The sequence below is a fragment of the Schistocerca nitens genome, chromosome 7 (genome assembly GCF_023898315.1).
Source record: "Schistocerca nitens isolate TAMUIC-IGC-003100 chromosome 7, iqSchNite1.1, whole genome shotgun sequence".
Classification (NCBI taxonomy): Eukaryota; Metazoa; Arthropoda; class Insecta; order Orthoptera; family Acrididae; genus Schistocerca; species Schistocerca nitens.
Genome location: NC_064620.1, coordinates 635,583,029 through 635,606,939, shown reverse-complemented (window position 1 = coordinate 635,606,939; position 23,911 = coordinate 635,583,029). Strand labels below are relative to the sequence as shown.

General features: G+C 40.5%; 1 protein-coding gene across 2 annotated transcripts in view; it reads left to right on the top strand.

The window, feature by feature from the left end:
- Positions 1–23,911, top strand: part of LOC126194922 (derlin-1) — a 160,897-nt gene that overhangs the window by 37,958 nt on the left and 99,028 nt on the right. The gene's annotated exons all lie outside the window — the stretch shown is intronic.

The following is a 23,911-nucleotide window of genomic DNA, read 5'->3' as shown; positions in this document are numbered from 1 at the left end:
GACAAATTTTTTCCATATTAGCTGTGACTTGTATTCACAAGTTCAGCTGGGAACAGTATACTGTTAATTATTACATATATGGGGAACCAGATTTGAGTCTTAATTTGGGCAGGGAGGACTGGTGCCTTAGGATTCATCACTTTCAATTCTATAATCCATGCTTCATCCTCCACATTCATCAACATAAGCTGAGCTTTTTCGAATCTATGATGCACCACATAAGTGAGATATTGCTCAGCCAATCCTCCATAGAAAAAGAAATAGTGAATTTGAAATGCATTGCTATAAACAATGCTTACACTCCTGCAATTGGTGGCAAGCTATAAAGAAAACACATCAGTGGCTGAACACAGGGGTTTCTCCATCTCACTGCTTACGAGGTCCAAATTTGTGCAAGTCCCTTTCATGGGGAACCTCTCTTACAGTTTAGCTAAGCTTTTTAAAAGCGAGTATTTGCTTGTTGTTTTCACTACTAGTAATAAGGTTTAACGTATTTAAATTTACAATGAATGCACCCATAAGAATGCAGGATTGGGCATATACAGGTTAGTGTGTAATGATGTGAAATGTCATATATGGGCCAGACTAGGAGGGTGTTTAAAGTTCAGTGAGCACATGCCAACTGAAAAAGACCAGGTTAAATAGAATTCCGTGTTTGCTGAGCATTGTAAGTCATGTGGGCATCCGTGTCCTACACTAGAAAGCTAATTCTACTCAAGTAACTGGAAATTGTTAAACATCTCTATGTTGATAAAGAAAAGTTGCTGAAGGATCAAATGGTTAGCAGAAATAAAGTATATTATGGTGCAATGCTGCCAGTATTTCGAATATTGCTATAATGATATCTTTTATCTTGTTGACAGCCTTGTTTGTTTTGTTGTGAATGAAGTGAAAGGAGTTATATTTCAAGGGAGGCTTACTAGTGACCTTATTTTATTGTAGGTGACATTATCTGTATATATTCTACAGAATATATTTCATTTTAATGACTAAAAGTAAGTCATTGTCTCTAGTTTGCAGTGCTTACAACTGTTCCTGATTTTGATGTTTGGGTTGTTGGTCTTGTATGCGTAACCTTTGCAAGTGCTTTAAAATTTAACTGTTTTACTTCGTATGACAGTTTTAATGACACATTTTGACTTGCAATGTACATTAATGTACATTTGGCTTTATGTGACTGCAATGGTATGCATGCATTTTATGCAGTTTTTGTATTTTGAAATTGTGTCTTATGCTAGTAATGCGTGTCTGGACACCTCTTGTCACGCTATATAGAATGTTGGCATTTTGATCTGTACCAGTAATATATGTACATATGCACAGCGATTGGATATGTTTATTTTGTAAGCATGGCCCTATTTTGTACTGCTATGGCAGAGTCACCTTGTGTGCTTAAGGTAACATGTGCTGCCTTTCTTGATGATATATTGGGAGTTTCCTTTTTTTTAAAAAAACCTTGGTCTGCCTTGCATTTTATATGTTTTAGTGATGGATGGATTACATGTCCAGATACTGTTACATCCATTTTCCACTGTATATGGCCTTGTGATGATGGGTTACATATTCAGCTACTTTTAAATAAGTTTCTTCTACTTTTAGTTCTTTTTGCCTTTGTAGTCGTACAAGATAGGGCCATGCCCATTGCCCTGTTTGTGTCTAATTACTGGTTTATTGTTTTTATGGCCAATTTGATGATGCACCAAAAGGGTTAAATGTGTCACTGATATTTAATAATTTTGCAGCTAAGATTGTTTTTATTCTAGAGCAAGAAATATGGTTTTGAAAAAAGGTATACGTGTATCCTTAATCTAAATTTGCATGAGGAAGTCTTTTCTGAAAGTATCTGTCTGGAGGTTAGCTTCCTATTGATGCAAAGCCTGGATGACAGTGGTAGGATGTGGTTTGACCATACAGGCATGTGAATAATGCAGAACTAAAAACAACAGACTTAAAAGCATGTGCATAACAACATCTGTAGGCACTAAAGATAGTACATAGTGGTAAAATTTGAATGTCAATACCCCTGCTGAATTTTTAGTCGGTTATAAATTAAGAATTGATTTATTAAGTTCATGGCTCTAGGGTTGAAGTCAGTGCTTAAACACATTTCAGATGCTTTGGTGCAGAAAGAGCCTTCACCAGTACATTTGCCATCATACCTCCTGGTGACTGATATTCCAGTTTCAGTGGATCCTCTTGCAGAGCTTGACATACAAAGCATAATTTTATATGAATGTGCTTCATCTTTAGTGGAAAAACTGGGTTGTGTGCTACCTTTCCAGCTCAGTGATTGTTACTAAACAAGATTATTTATGACAGTTTCCCTAACTGTAGCTTCTTCATGAATGTTCACAGGTGAATTGCTTCCCCTATTCCTTTGGTGAGGCTCATACCAGCTTCAGTTAATGAAAGAGCAGTGGTTCTCTGCTTGCTTGAAGCCCTTGAGATTGCTGATATGGGTAGAGTGTAGTTGTAGCCTCATTCAGCATCCATGAAACCAAAGATTCCATCCTTACCCCTGATGTAGGTCAGTTTCTTGTCTAAGATTCCTTTGAAGTAGCGAAGGATTCACTTATCCACTTGCCAGTGAACAAAATTATGTCTGTCATTGTATTGGCTTACCTTATTTATGGCATAGTATAAAAAGTTGAGTACAGATGGTGGTGATGTACATCAGTGCTACAACCAGTTCTCTAAATGGATTATGAGTGCCATCTTCCATAATAGTAGCTGTTGCACCCAGCTTGCTCCCAGTTTCCAATGCAGTTCTTGCCAGGATGCCGTCATCCATTCTGAATCAGTGTAGAACTTCTTTGACATAATGTAATTTTTTGAACTTATTGGTTTACTTAAATTCACAGATAGTGTCTTATGGCACAAAATTCCTTGACGTCAAATCTGCCAGTTAACTCATCAATTTGTTTGGTCCTTTCTGTATTATATGTAGTGGTTATAACGCGATCCCCATGAATGGGTAGGAAGACTGGACATTTTGGTACACTTGCTTACAAAGATGCATGATATAAATTTGTGGATTGCAGTCCAGTTTGTTAGGGTTGCTTTCAGCTTAGCATACCACTATCGACTAGCTTGCTGCAGCCTGTAAATGGCTTTTCTAAGTTCACTCAGTTTACCACCAAATTTCAATGTTTTCAGCATGACACTTGCCTTCTTGATTTTATAATTATCTTTTTCCACATCTTTCACCTTTAACAATGGAAGATCCACTATGGAATAATGAAATATTATGAAAAGGTCAGATTTCTACTGACCATACAATAAAAATGCTGTGTCGCAGACAGGCCTGACAAAAATACTGCTAAACTAGTTAGCTTTCAGCCTAAAGCCTTCTTTTGAATTAGGTATCACACACACATTAGTGTTGAGTGCAACACAAGGCCCCTTGCTATCGCAACCCAGTCTTCCTTCCCAGGCTGCATTTCCTTCCCAGTGCCCCTCCCTACCCATCCTACCCATGCTCACTGCTCACTCCTTCCCCGCTGCCCCCCCCCCCCCCCCCAGCGACCCCTCTTTCAGTGCTCTTACCTATGTCAAACTAATTTTCCACTTTCAGTGCTCTTACCTATGTCAAACTAATTTTCCACTTGGTTTCTTATATTCCTTGCAGTTTTGTTCCCCTCACCTGTTCTCCTTCATCCTTTTTGGCATTTTGTTCCCCTTTTGAGTTCCACTTCTAAATTTAGTGTCTGCAGTGTGAGCCATTTGGGGAAGAATTCCCTCCTGTCATTCACGTCATGGATTCCTCTTCTCCTTCTCCTCTTTCTTTCCTGCTGTAGTCCCCCTTCACCCCAGTAGATCACCAGCATGTGTAACCAGTCCGTGTGTGGGGCTGTTATGTACCCATCAGGCTCTGCCCCATAACAACACAGGGATCACACTGCTGATACCTGAGCTGTTGCCTCCCCATACATGTGAAGGAGGGGCTGCTTGTCACTCTATCTCCAAACATCTGGCAGTTCTCCTACGGCCATCTCTTCGGGTGATAATGGATCACGAATGCTGCTACTTATGACCCAGCAGCCTTCTCTTCCCTGGCTACACCCTGGGAAAAGGACCAGGCTCACCGGCTTGGAGTGAAATACTTTCCCCACTACCTGGTCAGTATTAGGACAGATGGGGACACATTCACACTCACAGCCACAAAGCCACTATTTTTTGTGGAAAATATCATAGATGAGTTTGTCAAACTGGAGTCTCTTAGGAAGATGTGGTTGTGTCCCTGTAGTTCAAAACTTTTGTGGCCCTATCTGCAGCTCTTCTCTTGTCCTTCTGGGTTAATCTGGAATGACAGCGTGACTCCCAGTGCTGCAATACCTTATTGCCTTTTACTTGGCAGATTGTGTTGTTCTCCAGGAATCTCATTTTACTGATGCTCAGTTTCTGATCCTCCATGGGTTCCGTGCTTCGTCGGAACCGGGACAGCCCTTTGAGGGCTTCTGGTGGTGCCTACTTTGATAGATACAGATATTCTTAGTACACGGATCCAACTTCGTACCACATTGGAAGCTGTTACTGTTTGGGTCCACTCTGCCATCAAGGTTTGCAATCTCTGTCTCCCTCCTGATAGGTCACCTACATGTGGTGCCCTAACTGCCCTCCTTCAAAATCAGTTTCCCAACCACTGAACAAACAGATAGAATGATACTCTGACAGACCACCACATCTTAATTAAACTCCTGGGATAGGTATGCTCAAGAAGGGGTGAGGGAATAGACTGGAAATGAATTTACAAGGATTTTGTGAGGGCACATGGCCATGTTTACTATAACCCTAAAGAGACAGGACAAGAAAACTAAGTATACACAAAATATCCACCAACAACACGAAACTTATCCAACTAAATTGCATGAGAAGTGTGTTAGTGGGGACAGAGCTGATTAAACTAATAGAGGATGAAGCAGCTGACATAATTTGCCTAGAGGAACCATACATGCACAGTGGGAAAGTACCTGGCATTCCAAGGCAATACATTGTAATCACAGGTTCCACATATGCAAAGGCAGCAATCATAGTGGCAAACACATAGATAAGTCACACAAATTACACAGCTGAACAAGGAATACTCAGTAACAATAGAAATCACACTAAGCAGGGAACACTGTCTAATCTCTTCCATGTATGTACAGTAGTCACTCGAAATAGAACCTTCCACAAATAAAATAAGGAAGATAACACATTTCGCTCAAGGCAGACACTTACTGGTACACACTGACATCAGTGCATGCTTGACCCTCTGGCATGCTGACAGAACGGATGCCAAAGGGCAGGACAGTGCACACACAATAAGCGAGTGTAACCTTTTTGACTGAATAAAGCAGGAGAACCACCAACCTTCTGTGGATTGCAGGTGAAACTCTCACAAATGAAAAATCAGTCACAATGTCCTAGTCAACGTCACACATAGTGACCACAACATAATAGTCACACACACACACACACACACACACACACACACACACACACAGCACCCACCGTTGCTGCTACACAAAGGAAACTGGCAAACTCTGAAAGAGGAGGTTAATAACTGTGGTGCCTCTATACCACACATGATAGCATTGATTTCAGAGTTTACACAATGACACATACAGGGGATAGACTAAATAATGTGAACAGTGGTATTAATGGAATGGTTGTGTTTGGCGGTCAACAACGCAGTTAAGGCACGTGTTGCACTGGACTGTGCATGTGCAGTACGGACTAGGCATTAGTGCAGAATGTTTACGAGTAGTGCACACTTCTTATTTGCAGAGGCTGAGGTCAACAGGCAATGAAAGACCTAACAGAGTTTCAAAGAGGGCAGATTGTGGGCCCCCCATTAGCTGGAGCATCAGTAACCAAGACAGCCAACTTATTGGAATGTTTCAAGAGCGTTTCAACAGTCATGACAGTCTACCCAAAACATGGAGAGAAATCATTGTGTAAACATAATAGTGGGTGCAAATTAAAACTAAATGACAGGGAATGGTGTACACTAACACAAATTGTGTCAAAAAAACACAAAACTACTGCAGCTAAAGTGACAGCAGGTACTGCAGCTAAAGTGACAGTAGCCATCTTAAAAAAGAGACCCTGTATCTATTGACACTGGCCGCCAAAAACCCCATGATGTGAATATTCATGGGTGAGCTGCTATACGTAAACCATTAGTGATGACAACAGACACAAAGAAGTGTAAAACATGGGCATCAGGAGCAGAAATCCTGGATGGCTGATCAATGGAAACACATCATATGGTCCAATGAGTCAATGTTTTGATTATTTCCAACATCAGGCTGGGTTTACATATGGAGAGTGCCAAAAGAAGCCTACAATCATGATTGCTTGATTCCAGTGGTTAAGCATGGTAGTGGAAGTGTTATGGTGTGGGAATCCATATCATGGTATTCTGCTGGTCCCATAATTACTCTCAAAGGCCACATCACAGCTAACGATTATGCGGACATTTCAGGTAATCAGGTGCGCCTATCCCTTGTATATTACAAAAAAACCAGCTGCCATACCCGTAGCAAACAAAGGGCAAAACAGGAATGCCACGGTCCACAATGTTGACCAGTCTCTGGAAAGACCCACGAGAAAATTATACTCCAAATCTATTGCAAGACTAAAGACAGGTATAAAACCGAACTTAACAAGACAAGACAGAACCGCTGGGACAACTTTGTGTGGACTCAGTCGGAAAATATGTGGGGAGAGCAGTACAAACAGCAGGCTGACAAAATCAAAACACCATTTGTACTGTTGACACTGAGACCTACACACAGCTCCTCTATGTGAGGCTGGAGAAGCTTTGCAGAATACCCTTGTCAGAAGCTTCTCCTGTCCGATGACCAAACTGAAGTCCACCAACACCACATCAGTCTCAGTCGACTAATTGAAATTAACTACGCTATTAACCAAGTAGTCATCCCTTTCGCTCAGGAGGAAGTTACCCTGGCAATTAAAAAACTCAAACCTAGGAAAGCCCCAGGGCCCTGACAGAATTCACCCAGAATGCAGCACCGCAGATCGTACCATTTCTGACCAAATTACTGAATGACACCTTACAACAACACAAGATACCCACAACATGGAAATCTGCAGATGCAATAATGATCAAGAAGACTGAAGACAGAGACCTGACAGATCCGAAGACATACAGACCAATTTGCTTGATAAACACGTTGGCTAAGATTCAGGAGAGACTGCTGTGCGACAGACTCTAGTTGCACAGACAGCTGTTCAGCCTTAGTCCCCACCAGTTTGGGTTTAGGCCACAAAAATCTATCGATGACGTCATTAACAGTGCACTGCAAACAATACAAATGTCACAAGACAAATATGTAGTTGTGATCCTAATTGCTATAGCCACTGCCTTTCATAACCTCTGATGACCTGTACTATTTGCAATATTTAGGGAAATGCGGATACCCACACTGTCATATTACAGTCTCCTAGACAACTGCAACAATAGAGTTATAGAATGATGTGCAGGCCATCAAAGGGTCATCAAAAGGGCTGCCCACAGGGGTCTATCTGTGGTCCCATATTCTAGGTCATCACTATAGAACCTCTTTCAAACACTCTTGATGAGGGCAATAGGGTAACAGGAGTAATTGCGTATGCAGCTGATGTAATGACAATTACATTGGCCAACTCAAGAGCAAATCTAAAATTAAAGGCAACATGAATACTGCAAAAACTAAATAATTGGTGCAACAACAATGAACTTCAAATAGCAGGCAACAAAACTGTCTACCTATTGCTAAAGGTAGCATTACAAAGAAACCTAACAATCAGACTTGACAATACCACCGTACAACAAAAGCTTACGACAAGATACATTGGACTATATGTTGACAGAAAACTTTCATACAAGGACCACGCAAAACTCGCGAGTGACGAAAAACTGATGGATAAATAAGCCAGACTCAACACTGCACAGTTTATACTACCACTACAGATGATATGAACCTACCATATCACCTTGTTTGAGTCCATTCTTAGCTTTGCAGCCAGCACATGGGCCCATGGTATCAGCCTCACATCACACAAAGCCATTGTACAATGTGGACAGAGAAGCATCCTTTTAAGAGTGTCAGGAGCATTTGGGACAACATCTATAGAGGCATTATGTGTCATCCAGAGTGTGCAGGCAACAGACGTTACAGTACGTTTCAGAGCTGCAGCATACTGGATGAAAAAGGAATGACAGGAATAAGTACAAGAAATTACAAGGGGAAAAAAAAATAACTGGCGAGAAACGACTTAATGAATGACAAAATGATACTTGGCAAACTGAATGGGGTGCAACAGGACGACGCAGAGTACACACATTTTTCCTGAACATCTGAGAACTAATGAGCGTGTAATATATAGATTTGACACATGGTATGGTCCACTTTGTTATGGGACATGGACGTGCCCACATCATCTCCATCGTGTTGGACTAAGTGACTCAGACATATGCATATGTGGAGAAATCAGCACAATGGAACACATTATATTGCAACGTGTTTAGACACACAAAACTGCAACAGCAAGACAGTGATGTACGACAAAGGATAAGATAGCCAGATGACTGGTTAGAACTAAAGTCACCAACAGAATTTCACAAGCACTTCACACAGCATATGGACGATTGTACACAAGACGGAGAATAGGGAATTGCCCCACAAGGCAACACAACCATTGACCCAGATGCCTCAACAAACTTAGAAACAGACAATATGGACTAATAATAATAATAATAATAATAATAATAATAATAATAATAATAATAATAATGGAGGCCCGGGAAAAGAATAGGCCTCCGGTATGTTCTGCCAGTCGTAAAAGGCGACGAAAAGAACATACCACTAATAGGGCTAACCCCCCTTTTAGTGTGATTACTTGGTCAGGACAGAACTAAAGAAGCCTCGGACAAGCGCCGTCATGGTCGGGGACGACGCTTGAACCCTATGCCCGCCCACAATGGTAATGACACTGCTAGCCAACTGGAAAATGATTTAAATCCAAATAGAGGTGTTTTGCAGGATATGCTTCCTGCAACCACTCTAGAAGGAAAACAAAGACAGAGGATGAGATGGTCAGATGAAGTTAACCGACACCTCATGTTCTGTTATTACCAAGCAACAAACTTAGGAACCAACACAACTGGATACACATCACAAGTATACACAACAATTATTACCAGATACCCAGAATTAAAATTTTTAACAGAACGACGACTAGCTGATCAGATCCGTGTAATAATAAAAAATAACAGGATACACCAGTCAGAATTAGAAAACAACAAACAACAAGTACAACAAATACTGGAACAAAATAATGTGCATTCAGAAGAAGAAGAAAATACAGTAATGGACTCAACTTTTTCCCAGAGCAAACAAACAAAGAACAACATGCATCAATTAAACAGAGGAAAACGAAATCTTAAGACAGCCACCAGAACAAGCACAAATAGAACACAAAGTGACACACATGTTAGATATAGAACAAAAATTTCAGCTGACATATATAGAATACAAAGACACAAATACAGACATTAGACCAATCTTGCATAGACCACCAAATAACGCACAAGTCGAAACAACAACAACAACTATCAACACAATCATACACAACAAAATAAATGAAAATAAAACTATGGAAGAGTTAAAACTGCTGGTTTATATAGGAGCACCCACTACACTAAATATACACACTAGGCAGAGATCAGAACCAACCAACACACAGAAGAAAACCACAAAACCAACGTGGCAACACAGGCTACAGATCAGGATAGAAAAACTGAGAAAAGACATTGGACAGCTAACACAATTTATAAGAAATGAAATATCAGACAAAAGATGAAAAAGGTTAGGTAAAATCTCACAACAAGAAGCGATAGAGCAATTACATGAAAAGAAGCAGAAATTACAAACATTGGCCAAACTGACAAACTGCCTATTGGCTTCTGTCTCGGGTTCTTCGGCCGACGTTCATCTAATGATTTTTCTGACGTTTCGCCAGCACGAGTGGCTGGCATTGTCAAAGCTTCACCCTCCATTGCCGGTGGTGAACTGGAGCCGAGCTCGCGGGCGCAGACTATATGTACCTGGCGCGCCAACGTCCGAGGGCAGGTGGAGAAATCGGCCGTGGCAGAACACGCACTGAATGAGACCGACCACGTAATAAAATTCGCCGACACGGAAGTTTTGGCTGTAGAGAACCACTATCACACGCGCTTGTTCAGAGAAGCTGTAGAAATACAAAAACACGCGAACAGTTTGAACAAGAAAGAGGAAAGCCTTAAGGTCAACGGATCCTGGCTTCCCGTACTGCAGCGAACGACCGTCGCAGGTAGCAAGAGGAGAACCGCACCGGAAATGACCGCGGAGAAGCCCTCGGACGTTGGCGCGCCAGGTACATATAGTCTGCGCCCGCGAGCTCGGCTCCAGTTCACCACCGGCAATGGAGGGTGAAGCTTTGACAATGCCAGCCACTCGTGCTGTCGAAACGTCAGAAAAATCATTAGATGAACGTCGGCCGAAGAACCCGAGACAGAAGCCAATAGGCAGTTTGTCAACAAGTGGCCACGAAAGCCTCAACAATTTTGTATTGGCCAAACTACTTAGAAGATACAAAAAAAGTGAAAATAGAAGGAAACAAAACCAAACATTCAACACAAACCAAAAGAAATTTTACCAGACAATAGATAACACACACATTAAAATAGACAATCCACCAAAACATAACAGACATGGAACACTTCTGGAGCAACATATGGTCAAACCCGGTACAACATAACAGGCATGCACGGTGGATACAAGCAGAAACAGACTCATACAAGATGATACCACAAATGCCTGAAGTGATAAGTTTTTCAACATGAAGTCACCCGAGCAATTAATTCTATGCACAATTGGAAAGCCCCTGGAAATGATAAAATAGCAAATTCCCGGGATTGGAATGACTCCTTACCCTCTCCCTTAAAACCCACATCCTTCTGTCTTTCCCTCTCCTTCCCTCTTTCCTGATGAAGCAACCGTTTGTTGAGAAAGCTTGAATTTCGTGTGTACGTTTGTGTTTGTTTGTGTGTCTATTGACCTGCCAGCACTTTCGTTCGGTAAGTCACATCATCTTTGGTTTTAGATAAATTATTTAACAGTTACATTGCAGACCCATACACATTCCCTGATACACTTACACATGGAATAACTTATCTGAAACCTAAAGATCAAGAAGACACAGCAAACCCAGCTACATATCGCCCCATAACATGCCTACCAACAATATACAAAATATTAACTTCAGTCATTACACAGAAATCAATGACACATACAACACAGAACAAAATCATAAATGAAGAACGAAAAGACTGCTTCAAAGGAGCATGAGGATGTAAAGAGCAACTGATAATAGATGGAGAGGTGACATATCAAGCTAAAACCAAACAAAGGTTGCTACACCACGCATGCATTGATTACCAAAAAGCTTATGATAGTGTACCCCACTCATGGTTACTACAGATATTGGAAATATACAAAGTAGATCCTAAATTGATACAGTTCCTAAACATAGTAATGAAAAATTGGAAAACCACACTTAATATCCAAACAAAATCAAATAATATCACATCACAGCCAACACAGATTAAGCGTAGAATATACCAAGGAGACTCATTAAGTCCTTTCTGGTTCTGCCTTGCTCTGAACCCACTATCCAACACGCTAAATAATAAAAATTATGGATATAATATTACTGGAACATACCCACACAAAATCACACATTTGCTATACATGGAGGATCTAAAACTACTGGCAGCAACAGATCAACAACTCAACCAATTACTAAAGTTAAGAGAAGTATTCAGCAATGATATAAATATGGTTTTTAGAACAGACAAATGTAAGAAAAATAGCATAGTCAAGGGAAAACACACTAAACAAGAAGATTACATATTGGATAACCACAGCGACTGCATAGAAGCGATGGAAAAAACAAATGCCTATAAATATCTAGGATTCAGGCAAAAAATAGGAATAGATAATACAAATATTAAAGAAGAACTAAAAGAAAAATATAGACAAAGACTAACAAAAATACTGAAAACAGAATTGACAGCAAGAAACAAGACAAAAGCTATAATTAAATACTTATGCTATACCAATATTGACCTATTCATTTGGAGTGGTGAATTGGAGTAACACAGACCTAGAAGCACTCAATACACTTACACGTTCACAATGCCACAAATATAGAATACATCACATACATTCAGCAACTGAAAGATTCACATTAAGCAGAAAGGAAGGAGGAAGGGGATTCATCGACATAAAAGACCTACATTATGGACAGGTAGACAATTTAAGAAAATTCTTTCTAGAACGAGCAGAAACTAGCAAAATACACAAAGCAATCACTCATATAAATACATCGGCTACACCACTGCAATTTCATAACCACTTCTACAACCCTTTAGATCACATAACATCAACAGATACAAAGAAAGTAAATTGGAAAAAGAAAACACTACATGGCAAGCACCCATATCATCTAACACAGCCACACATCGATCAAGACGCATCTGACACATGGCTAAGAAAAGGCAATATATACAGTGAGACGGAAGGATTCATGATTGCAATACAGGGTCAAACAATAAAGACCAGATATTACAGCAAGCATATTATTAAAGATCCCAATACCACAACAGATAAATGCAGACTCTGCAAACAACAAATAGAAACAGTAGATCACATCACAAGTGGATGTACAATACTAGCAAATACAGAATACACCAGAGGACATGACAATGTAGCAAAAATAATACATCAACAACTTGCCATACAATATAAACTAATAAACAACACGTCCCCACATACAAGTATGCACCACAAAATGTACTGGAGAATGATGAATACAAATTATACTGGAACAGAACCATTATAACAGATAAAACACCACCACATAACAAACCTGACATCATACTCACCAATAAAAAGAAGAAATTAACACAACTGATCGAAATATCCATACCCAATACAACAAATATACAGAAGAAAACAGGAGAAAAAATTGAAAAATATATCCAACTGGCTGAGGAAATCAAGGACATGTGGCATCAGGATAAAATTGACATTATACCAATTATACTATCAACTACAGGAGTCATACCACACAATATCCACCAGTACATCAACGCAATACAGCTACATCTAAATGTATACATACCACTACAAAAATCTGTAATTATTGATACATGTTTGATTACCCGAAAGTTCCTAAATGCAATGTAACATATACTGTACAGTTAAAAGAAGTCACGCTTGATCAAAGTCTGCGTCACTTTCCATTTTTAACCAGACATTACGTCTGAGAAAGGAAAGAAATAGTAGTAGTAGTAGTAGTAGTAGTAGTAGTAGTAGTAGTTGTTGTTGTTGTTGTTGTTGTTATATAATATTAAACAGTATCCGATGGTAGAAAATGTATAAAAATATGCGAAATGTATAATGATTGTAACGTTAGATAAGTAACATGTAAATAATTGCTAAGTTTAACTTCATAACGGCGTACATTACAAAAATATACTGAGCTGAAATTTCTTGGGTAGGTGAGGTTCGATGTACTTCAGAGGCTCCTCTCCCACAGTAAAAGCCATGACGTTGCCAGTAAAACTAATATGATAAATGTATACTAACTTATAATATTTAATGAAAAATTGTAGCCTAAATAACATATTAATATCATTTGTACTTAGATCTGAGCAAATTGCTGCTTCATCTAGGAGTGCCTTGAAGTTGTTCCGATGCCCTCCCACCTGGAACAGCCAGGTAGTGGGCACTTTCTCCCATTAAAAACCTCTCCTATCATATATTAGCTTCTTCTTAAATTTTCTGTTTTCTTTATCTCAATTTACATTCATTTTACTCCAGTACCAACTCATCATTGTTACTCTTGTTTTATTGCTCAAGGGAAAAAAATGTTAGCAATATGGAACAGTGTATTGTAACAGGAAAAATTGTAAATTGTAAAATCTACAGTGTGCTTTTCAAAATAGGTAGCAGGTCTTTAAATATGCAATAAATGAAAAAATCATGTACTGGAAACAGTGGACTGAAGCTTCCTGCCTATGTTTTACCCCTTTCCAGGCAGAATCCTACACTGAACCTTTTACCGTAAAGGAACTTCTTGTGGGCCCCTCTTCTCCTCATGATTCAGTCACTGGCCATCACTCCATCAATAACTGGTTGCTTAAACACCCTAATCCTCCACAATGGCAATGTCTCATCCAGGTTTTTAACCATATTTGGCTCCAAGGCACTTTCCCTCGCAATGGAGGGACAGTATGCAATCACTATCTGCTCTTCCCCTGCACACCCTTCCTGTTCTATTCCTTTTGTGGCTTCAGGCCATCACCCCCTTGCTGCTCGCACTCACGTGATTTCACCAGTTGGGCTCTGCCTTGCTTCTCACCACCGTGAATTCCATCTCCCCTCCTTGTCCTCTTTCCTCCTCCATTAGTTGCTTGACCACGGATTCAGATGGATCGCTTTCAGGGATCAAAAGCCACCACGGCTCCACTGGTGTTCCATTGTTTGTTGTGACGGCTTTTATGGATGTTACAGGACGTCACTGTTTTTTACACTGATGGCTCCAAATCCACTGATAGTGTGGGATATGCCTTCATGATTGTTGGCATGTAACATCTTGCCTGCCATGGGAATTTATGGCCATCTTTTGGGCACTCTGTTTTATTAAACAGTCCTCCCTCACCTGAGTTTTGTTATGTGTGGGCTCGATGAGTGGCCTTTAGGCTATTGCTCAGTGTTTTTCATACCAACCCTTGGTCTCTGCCATCTCGTTGAGCTCGGTGCTGCTGCTTTTTCCACTGATTTTCTTTGGGTTCCTGGGTAATGAACATGCTGATCATCTGACCTGGGGGGGGGGGGGTGACCATGTACCCCCCCATACTCCTTGACCCATCCAGTGGCATATTTGTGGCTTTATATCAAATCCCTTTTTGCTAAATCACTTGCTGGCTTTTGGGAGGCTACCCCTCTATCTAATAAAATTCATGCCATCAAGGAGACTCCCACCATGTGTTCTTCGCTGTGCCTCTGCTGGCAGGAATCTACCCTCCTCTGGCATCTCTGTATTGGCCATACTAGGTTGACCCATGGTTTTTTAGTGAGCAATGGGTCATTCACCCTCTCTAGTTGCGGCTCCGCTCATGGTGATCCATATTTTACTAGTTTGCCCCCACCTTTTGACCCTTCGCATTAAATATGCCCTCCTACCTTCCTTGTCTTAGGTGTTAGCAGACGACCCTCACATGGTTGCGTTTGTCCTCTGTTTTCTTCATGAAAGTGGTTTTTACTCAGATAAAAGTCCTTGAATTTTCCTCTGGCATTTGAGCCCCTCAGTTGCTTTGGGCATTAGTTATGGAGGCCTTTACCTTGCCTTCACACTGACCAGTTTCTCCTTGCATTTTGTCTGATCTGTTGTGCTGTTTTGTTTCCCCCTTTCCTTGTATCTTCTTCCCCTGGTGTTGTCTCCCTTTTATCACGAGAATGGTACGATGCAGGTGTCGGGACAGGTCAGTGGCAATTCTGGTGCCCCCCCCGCGCGTAGCACTCCTGGGGACCACTGCTGCCTCGGTGTCCCTTTTCGCTCTTTGTTTGCACCTTATCCCTTCCACTTGACTGGGCTGTGCTGTTTGTGTTTTTCCTCCCGTGATCTCTACCATCCTCGTTCGTGGGACCACTGGCAACCCTCAAGGGAGTTCTGCGCACTTTGGCGGGTTCGTGTTTGGCTACCGTGGGGCCTCAGTCCTTGCAACATCTTTTCCTGCTATCCTCGTGCTGTTTTTTCCCCCCTTCCTTAGGGAACATGTCTGGGCTGTTTTGGAAATGTATTCTGCATCTTCAATGGTCAATGTCAGAATACTCTCCACTATCTTTGATTTCTTTATTCTTTCTTTGTTCACCTTATCCTATCATTCCTCTGCTTTGGCATTTGAGGTTCCTTTTTTTCTTCTTCCTCCCTGTGTGCTCCTGAAGGCTGGCCCATGCATCTGACACACAACAGGTTACTCGGTAATGCATAATTCCCACACCAGATTGACAGGTAGGGTTTGCACGTACCCCCGGTACAGGCCAGGCTCAGGGAGGGGCGATTGTCAGAGCTGCTGTGTTTCCAAATTCCTGATTGGTCCCTCTGTCAGGTGTCAGGAGGTGTGACCTGAGGTGTCAACAATCACCTAAGGCCAAGGTGCCCCCTTCTGAAAGAGCACACTTTCAGTCACACTGGCACCTAAGGATGATTTTCTCACAATGAACCAATCATTTTCAGTCTATGGCTACAAAATGTAAACAGTATAAGGTTAATGGTTCAAAGACCCTCCCAGCTGCACCACTGTTATTCACAGTTTCGTGTACTAAAGACAGTCAGTCCTTTGCTACGGTAAATCCAATTATTATTCAGAAAGGTGTTGATGCAGTTGGTGGCCCTGTGAAATCCTGCTCTAGTTCATGCAGTGGCACTTTGTGTTTGGAGACTTTTTCTGATTCTCAAGCACAACAGCTGCTTGCAGCTTCGCTCCTCCATGCCTCTCCTGTTCGTGTCAAGGCTCATTGAATGCCAAATTCTTTCCATGGTGTTATTTACACTAGGCTGCTCAATGGTATGACCGAGGCAGAAATCCAAATTTACTTCTCTGATCAGGGTGCCATAGCAGTCCATCATGTGATGAAAATGGTACACACATACTTAGTGCCCACACTCACTCTTTTTCTCACGTTTGATAGAGTAATACTTCCATCAAAGATGAAAACAGGGTTTGAAATTATCACAGTGCGACCATACATTCTGAATCTGATGCAGTGTTACCAGTGTCATCGTTACAACCACACTCGAATGCCCTATTGACATCCAGCCAAATGTGTAACCTATGGTAGGGATGGTCATGAGGGCAATTGTTCACCTTCTCCCCACTGTACCAATTGCAATGGCAACCGTGCAGCCTCCTCCTGAGATTGTCCCATCTGCAAATCTCCCACAATACGCTCCTTAGACGACTGGACGAAAACCGCAACACATTATCATTTTTAGCTAATGTACTATTGTAATTAAAAACAAGAATGATGAAAATTCCTGACTTAACCACAGGGTAATTATTCTGCATAAGCTGTATGTAATGTAAGAGAGTGTTGAAAGATTTCACCTTCTAGTTATCGGTCACTGCCGCCACTCATCTTCCCATCGGCACAACTTTGTACCTCAACAACAAAGTGACAGGGGGATAGCACAATGAAATACCAGATTGTGTGGCTTAATTGACGATGCTAGATATGCATACTTTTTATAACTTTCGACGCAGCATTGGTGCTCACTTGTGGACCACCGTCTAGTAAATAAAACAAGTTACCAACTCATACGCAATCACTTTGACTTTGCCATTAATATCTCGAATAACTGTAAGAGTTTTCTCAAATGTCACTGTGTGGTTGTTATCCATGTCTTTTGCCACAGAAATGAAATTTATTCAGAGATTTACCACATATAAAGGGTTTCTTAGTGTTTCGGAGTTGGCACCATTGGCTACTGTTGCAATGTGTAGGTCACCTTTAGCTGTTACTTGAATAGCACTATTTCCTGCAAGCATTAAATTCTCTTCTAAGCAGGCTTGTTCATAGAGAAACAGTGATTAGCTTTGTCGACATTGTTTGCAGCTTGCACACTTGGTTTCTTCTTGAAAAAACATTCAGCTTCTTGTTACAAAAGCTACATTTGTATGCTGATTTTTTTTCCCTTTTTTAAAATTGTGTTGCAGTTTGTCACTGTTACTCATGCATAGCGCTATTTTACTTGTTCATGAAACATTTACCAGAGTTAACAAAAATCAAGGCACTCGTATTTTCACTGTCTTTCTCAATCGTTGCATTGTGTTGTTCCAAGATTTTTACTTACAGGCTCTTTACATGTTGCAGATTCAATAGCAAGTCTAAAATTGTCGTAGTTACATGGAAGACTGTAGAGCAACATTATTGACAATTTATGATAGTTTTTCAACATCCGTTGCATGTAACTTGTCTGCAGTATTTAAGAATTCAGTAAGATGTGTCACATCGTCATTATGATGCATGCTGTAAAGCGTTAGCCATTTGAGCAGGTTGCTTTGCGAACAGATTGTCTGGATCCTCTGACTGATTTTAGTTTAAGCCATGCCTGACTTGATGTATTTAGTGCAGTTCCTTACTTGCTACAGCTTGATGGGATTTGTTGATAAAATAAAATCTGCTTTTGCTTTCATGTCTGTCGAAAGCCTTGTTTTGCATGCAGATTCTGCAGCAGCAAACATTTGACCTTCACCAGTTGCTGCAGGTTGTGGTATTTCTCCAGACCCCCATCCCCATGTGTCCTTTCTGATAAGTGGTGCTCCAGCCTGTATTCTCATTTTGTCGTAATTATCATATGACAGCATCTCCAGTCAACATTAGTGTGCAGCAGTCACATGTGCCATGTTTGTCTTCACAAACTTGTTTGTTTTTGCACTTTCAGATTGTGAATTCAAGTTTTCGTCCAGTCGAAAAATGTCACTTTTCCTGGACACGTAACCTGGACTGATAATCTGCTGGCTGTGGTTTGACAATAAAGGCATGACATGTAAATACTGGACAACTTTATTCGTGACTAACTGTATGAAGAGTAACACAGAACTAAGAACAACAGACTTGAAAACATGTGCATAGTGACATCTACAGACACCAAAAATATTACGTGGCAATCAAATTTGAATCTCAACAGACAGAAAACACAGACAAGAAGAAAATAAATGCTTCTGAAATGTGGTGCTACAGAAGAATGATGAGGTTTAGATAGATTGAACATACTGAATTGAATCGGAGGAGGAGTGAAGTATTTGATACAGCTTGACCAATAGGAGCAGGATACATCGATTGAATATTTCCTGAAGCCTCATGGAGTAGTACAGTTGGTAATGGAAGGAAGTATGGTGGTTAAAAATTACTGAGTGAGAGAAAAGATTACAGTATGTATGTTGAGGTTGATGTAAGATGCAGTATGTAGGCAGAGGCCTGCACAGGATCAACTAGAGCGAAGAGCGGCATCAGACCAGTGTTTGGACTGAAGACTGCAACATCAGCAACCAATGACAAGTGTTTGTTCCATTTGTATTTATATAATGAAGAGGATGTATGTGTACATAAATGCTGTAGCTCCCATCAGGTTTGTAGGGAAATTCAGAATTGAAAAAGAAGTCTGGTAAGAAGCTTGTTTTGGAAACCCTGTCTAGTTCACTAAAACTGCTTCAGGCCAGTATCAGTACTCTATTTACTTCTTAACTAATTTTCAGATCTCATTTCAAACTTCCAACAGTAGATTATTTGATTTGTTGTCTAAGTTCAGCTACTAAGGCCAAACAGTACAACTGATGGTGGGCACAGTGGCATTTCATGGGTGTACGTACTGGGTGTTCACAAATTTTTAGATTCAGAGAAATATGACACTATGGAATTAATAGCATCTGCAGTACAGTGCTTATGATCCTCAACATATTCATACAACTACAGCTATAGCCAATAATAATAATAATAATAATAATAACACTACACTATGCATACATTGATTACCAAAAAGCTTTTGATAGTGTACCCCACTCATGGTTACTACAGATATTGGAAATATACAAAGTAGATCCTAAATTGATACAGTTCCTAAACATAGTAATGAAAAACTGGAAAACCACACTTAACGGTAATATCCAAACAAATTCAGATAATATCACATCACAGCCAATACAGATTAAGTGTGGAATATACCAAGGAGACTCATTAAGTCCTTTCTGGTTCTGTCTTGCTCTGAACCCACTATCCAACATGCTAAATAATACAAATTATGGATATAATATTACTGGAACATACCCACACAAAATCACACATTTGCTATACATGGAGGATCTAAAACTACTGGCAGCAACAGATCAACAACTCAACCAACTACTAAAGATAAGAGAAGTATTCAGCAATGATATAAATATGGCTTTCAGAACAGACAAATGTAAGAAAAATAGCATAGTCAAGGGAAAACACACTAAACAAGAAGATTACATATTGGCTAACCACAGCGACTGCATAGAAGCGATGGAAAAAACAGATGCCTATAAATATCTAGGATTCAGGCAAAAAATAGGAATAGATAATACAAATATTAAAGAAGAACTAAAAGTAAAATATAGACAAAGACTAACAAAAATACTGAAAACAGAATTGACAGCAAGAAACAAGACAAAAGCTATAATTAAATACTTATGCTATACCAATATTGACCTAGTCATTTGGAGTGGTGAAATGGAGTAACACAGACCTAGAAGCACTCAATACACTTACACGTACACAATGCCACAAATATATAATACATCACATACATTCAGCAACAGAAAGATTCACATTAAGCAGAAAGGAAGGAGGAAGGGGATTCATCGACATAAAAAACTTACATTATGGACATAATAGAGGGAAACATTCCACGTGGGAAAAATAAAGATGATGTGACTTACCGAACGAAAGTGCTGGCAGGTCGATAGACACACAAACAAACGCAAACATACACACGAAATTCAAGCTTTCGCAACAAACTGTTGCTTCATCAGGAAAGAGGGAAGGAGAGGGAAAGACGAAAGGTGTGGGTTTTAAGGGAGAGGGTAAGGAGTCATTCCAATCCCGGGAGCGGAAAGACTTACCTTGAGGGGAAAAAGGACAGGTATACACTAGCGCGCGCGCCAGCGCGCACACACGTGCACACACGCGCGCGCGCGCGCACGCACACACACACACACACACACACACACACACACACACACACACACACACACACACACACACGCGCGCGCGCGCACTGGATACTTCCCACTAACACCAACCTAACCGAACTCCGGAGATGGGAACTTGCTCTTCAATATACCCTCTCTTCCCGTTATCCACCAGGCCTCAATCTCCGCTAATTTCATGTTGCCGCCACTCATTCCTCACCTGTCATTCAACAACATCTTTGCCTCTGCACTTCCACCTCGACTTACATCTCTGCCCAAACTCTTTGCCTTTACAAATGTCTGCTTGTGTCTGTGAGGATGGATGTGTGTGTGTGTGTGTGTGTGTGTGTGTGTGTGTGTGTGTGTGTGTGCGCGTGCGTGCGTGCGTGCGTGCGTGTATACATGTCCTTTTTCCCCCCAAGGTAAGTCTTTTCGCTCCCGGGATTGGAATGACTCCTTACCCTCTCCCTTAAAACCCACATCCTTTCGTCTTTCCCTCTCCTTCCCTCTTTCCTGATGAAGCAACAGTGTGTTGCGAAAGCTTGAATTTCATGTATATGTTTGCGTTTGTTTGTGTGTCTATCGACCTGCCAGCACTTTCGTTCGGTAAGTCACATCATCTTTGTTGTTACATTATGGACAGGTAGACAAATTAAGAAAATTCTTTCTAGAACGAATAGAAACTAGCAAAATACACAAAGCAGTCACTCATATAAATACATCGGCTAGACCATTGCAATTTCATAACCACTTCTACAACCCTTTAGATCTCACAAAATCAACAGATACAAAGAAAGTAAATTGGAAAAAGAAAACACTACATGGCAAGCACCCATATCATCTAACACAGCCACACATCGATCAAGACGCATCCAACACATGGCTAAGAAAAGGCAATATATACAGTGAGATGGGAGGATTCATGATGGCAATACTGGATCAAACAATAAACACCAGATATTACATCAAGCCTATTATTAAAGATCCCAATACCACAACAGATACATGCAGACTTTGTAAACAACAAATAGAAACAGTAGATCACATCACAAGTGGATGTACAATACTAGCAAATACAGAATACACCAGAAGACATGACAATGCAGCAAAAATAATACATCAACAACTTGCCATGCAATATAAACTAATAAAACACCACCTCCCCACATACAAGTATGCACCACAAAATGTACTGGAGAATGATGAATACAAATTATACTGGAACAGAACCATTATAACAAATAAAACACCACCACATAACAAACCTGACATCATACTCACCAATAAAAAGAAGAAATTAACACAGCTAATCGAAATATCCATACCCAATACAACAAATATACAAAAGAAAACAGGAGAAAAAATTGAAAAATATATCCAACTGGCTGAGGAAATCAAGGACATGTGGCATCAGGATAAAATTGACATTATACCAATTATACTATCAACTACAGGAGTCATACCACACAATATCCACCAGTACATCAACGCAATACAGCTACATCTAAATGTATATATACCACTACAAAAATCTGTAATTATTGATGTTGTTGTTGTTGTTGTTGTGGTCTTCAGTCCTGAGACTGGTTTGATGCAGCTCTCCATGCTACTCTATCCTGTGCAAATTTCTTCATCTCCCAGTACCTACTGCAACCTACATCCTTCCGAATCTGCTTAGTGTATTCATCTCTTGGTCTCCCTCTATGATTTTTACCCTCCACGCTGCCCTCCAATGCTAAATTTGTGATCCCTTGATGCCTCAAAACATGTCCTACCAACCGATCCCTTCTTCTAGTCAAGTTGTGCCACAAACTTCTCTTCTCCCCAATCCTATTCAATACCTCCTCATTAGTTACGTGATCTACCCACCTTATCTTCAGCATTCTTCTGTAGCACCACATTTCAAAAGCTTCTATTCTCTTCTTGTCCATACTAGTTATCGTCCATGTTTCACTTCCATACATGGCTACACTCCATACAAATACTTTCAGAAACGACTTCCAGACACTTAAATCTGTACTCGATGTTAACAAATTTCTCTTCTTCAGAAACGATTTCCTTGCCATTGTCAGTCTACATTTTATATCCTCTCTACTACGACCATCATCAGTTATTTTACTCCCTAAATAGCAAAACTCCTTTACTACTTTCAGTGTCTCATTTCCTAATCTAATTCCCTCAGCATCACCCGATTTAATTTGACTACATTCCATTATCCTCGTTTTGCTTTTGTTGATGTTCATCTTATATCCTCCTTTCAAGACACTGTCCATTCTGTTCAACTGCTCTTCCAAGTCCTTTGCTGTCTCTGACAGAATTACAATGTCATCGGCGAACCTCAAAGTTTTTACTTCTTCTCCATGAATTTTAATAGCTACTCCGAATTTTTCTTTTGTTTCCTTTACTGCTTGCTCAATATACAGATTGAATAACATCGGGGAGAGGCTACAACCCTGTCTCACTCCCTTCCCAACCACTGCTTCCCTTTCATGCCCCTCGATTCTTATAACTGCCATCTGGTTTCTGTACAAATTGTAAATAGCCTTTCGCTCCCTGTATTTTACCCCTGCCACTTTTAGAATGTGAAAGAGAGTATTCCAGTCAACATTGTCAAAAGCTTTCTCTAAGTTTACAAATGCTAGAAACGTAGGTTTGCCTTTTCTTAATCTTTCTTCTAAGATAAGTCGTAAGGTTAGTATTGCCTCACGTGTTCCAACATTTCTACGGAATCCAAACTGATCTTCCCCGAGGTCCGCTTCTACCAGTTTTTCCATTCGTCTGTAAAGAATTCGCGTTAGTATTTTGCAGCTGTGACTTATTAAACTGATAGTTCGGTAATTTTCACATCTGTCAACACCTGCTTTCTTGGGGATTGGAATTATTATATTCTTCTTGAAGTCTGAGGGTATTTCACCTGTCTCATACATCTTGCTCCCCAGATGGTAGAGTTTTGTCAGGACTGGCTCTCCCAAGGCCGTCAGTAGTTCCAATGGAATGTTGTCTACTCCCGGGGCCTTGTTTCGACTCAGGTCTTTCAGTGCTCGGTCAAACTCTTCATGCAGTATCATATCTCCCATATCCTCTTCCATTTCCATAATA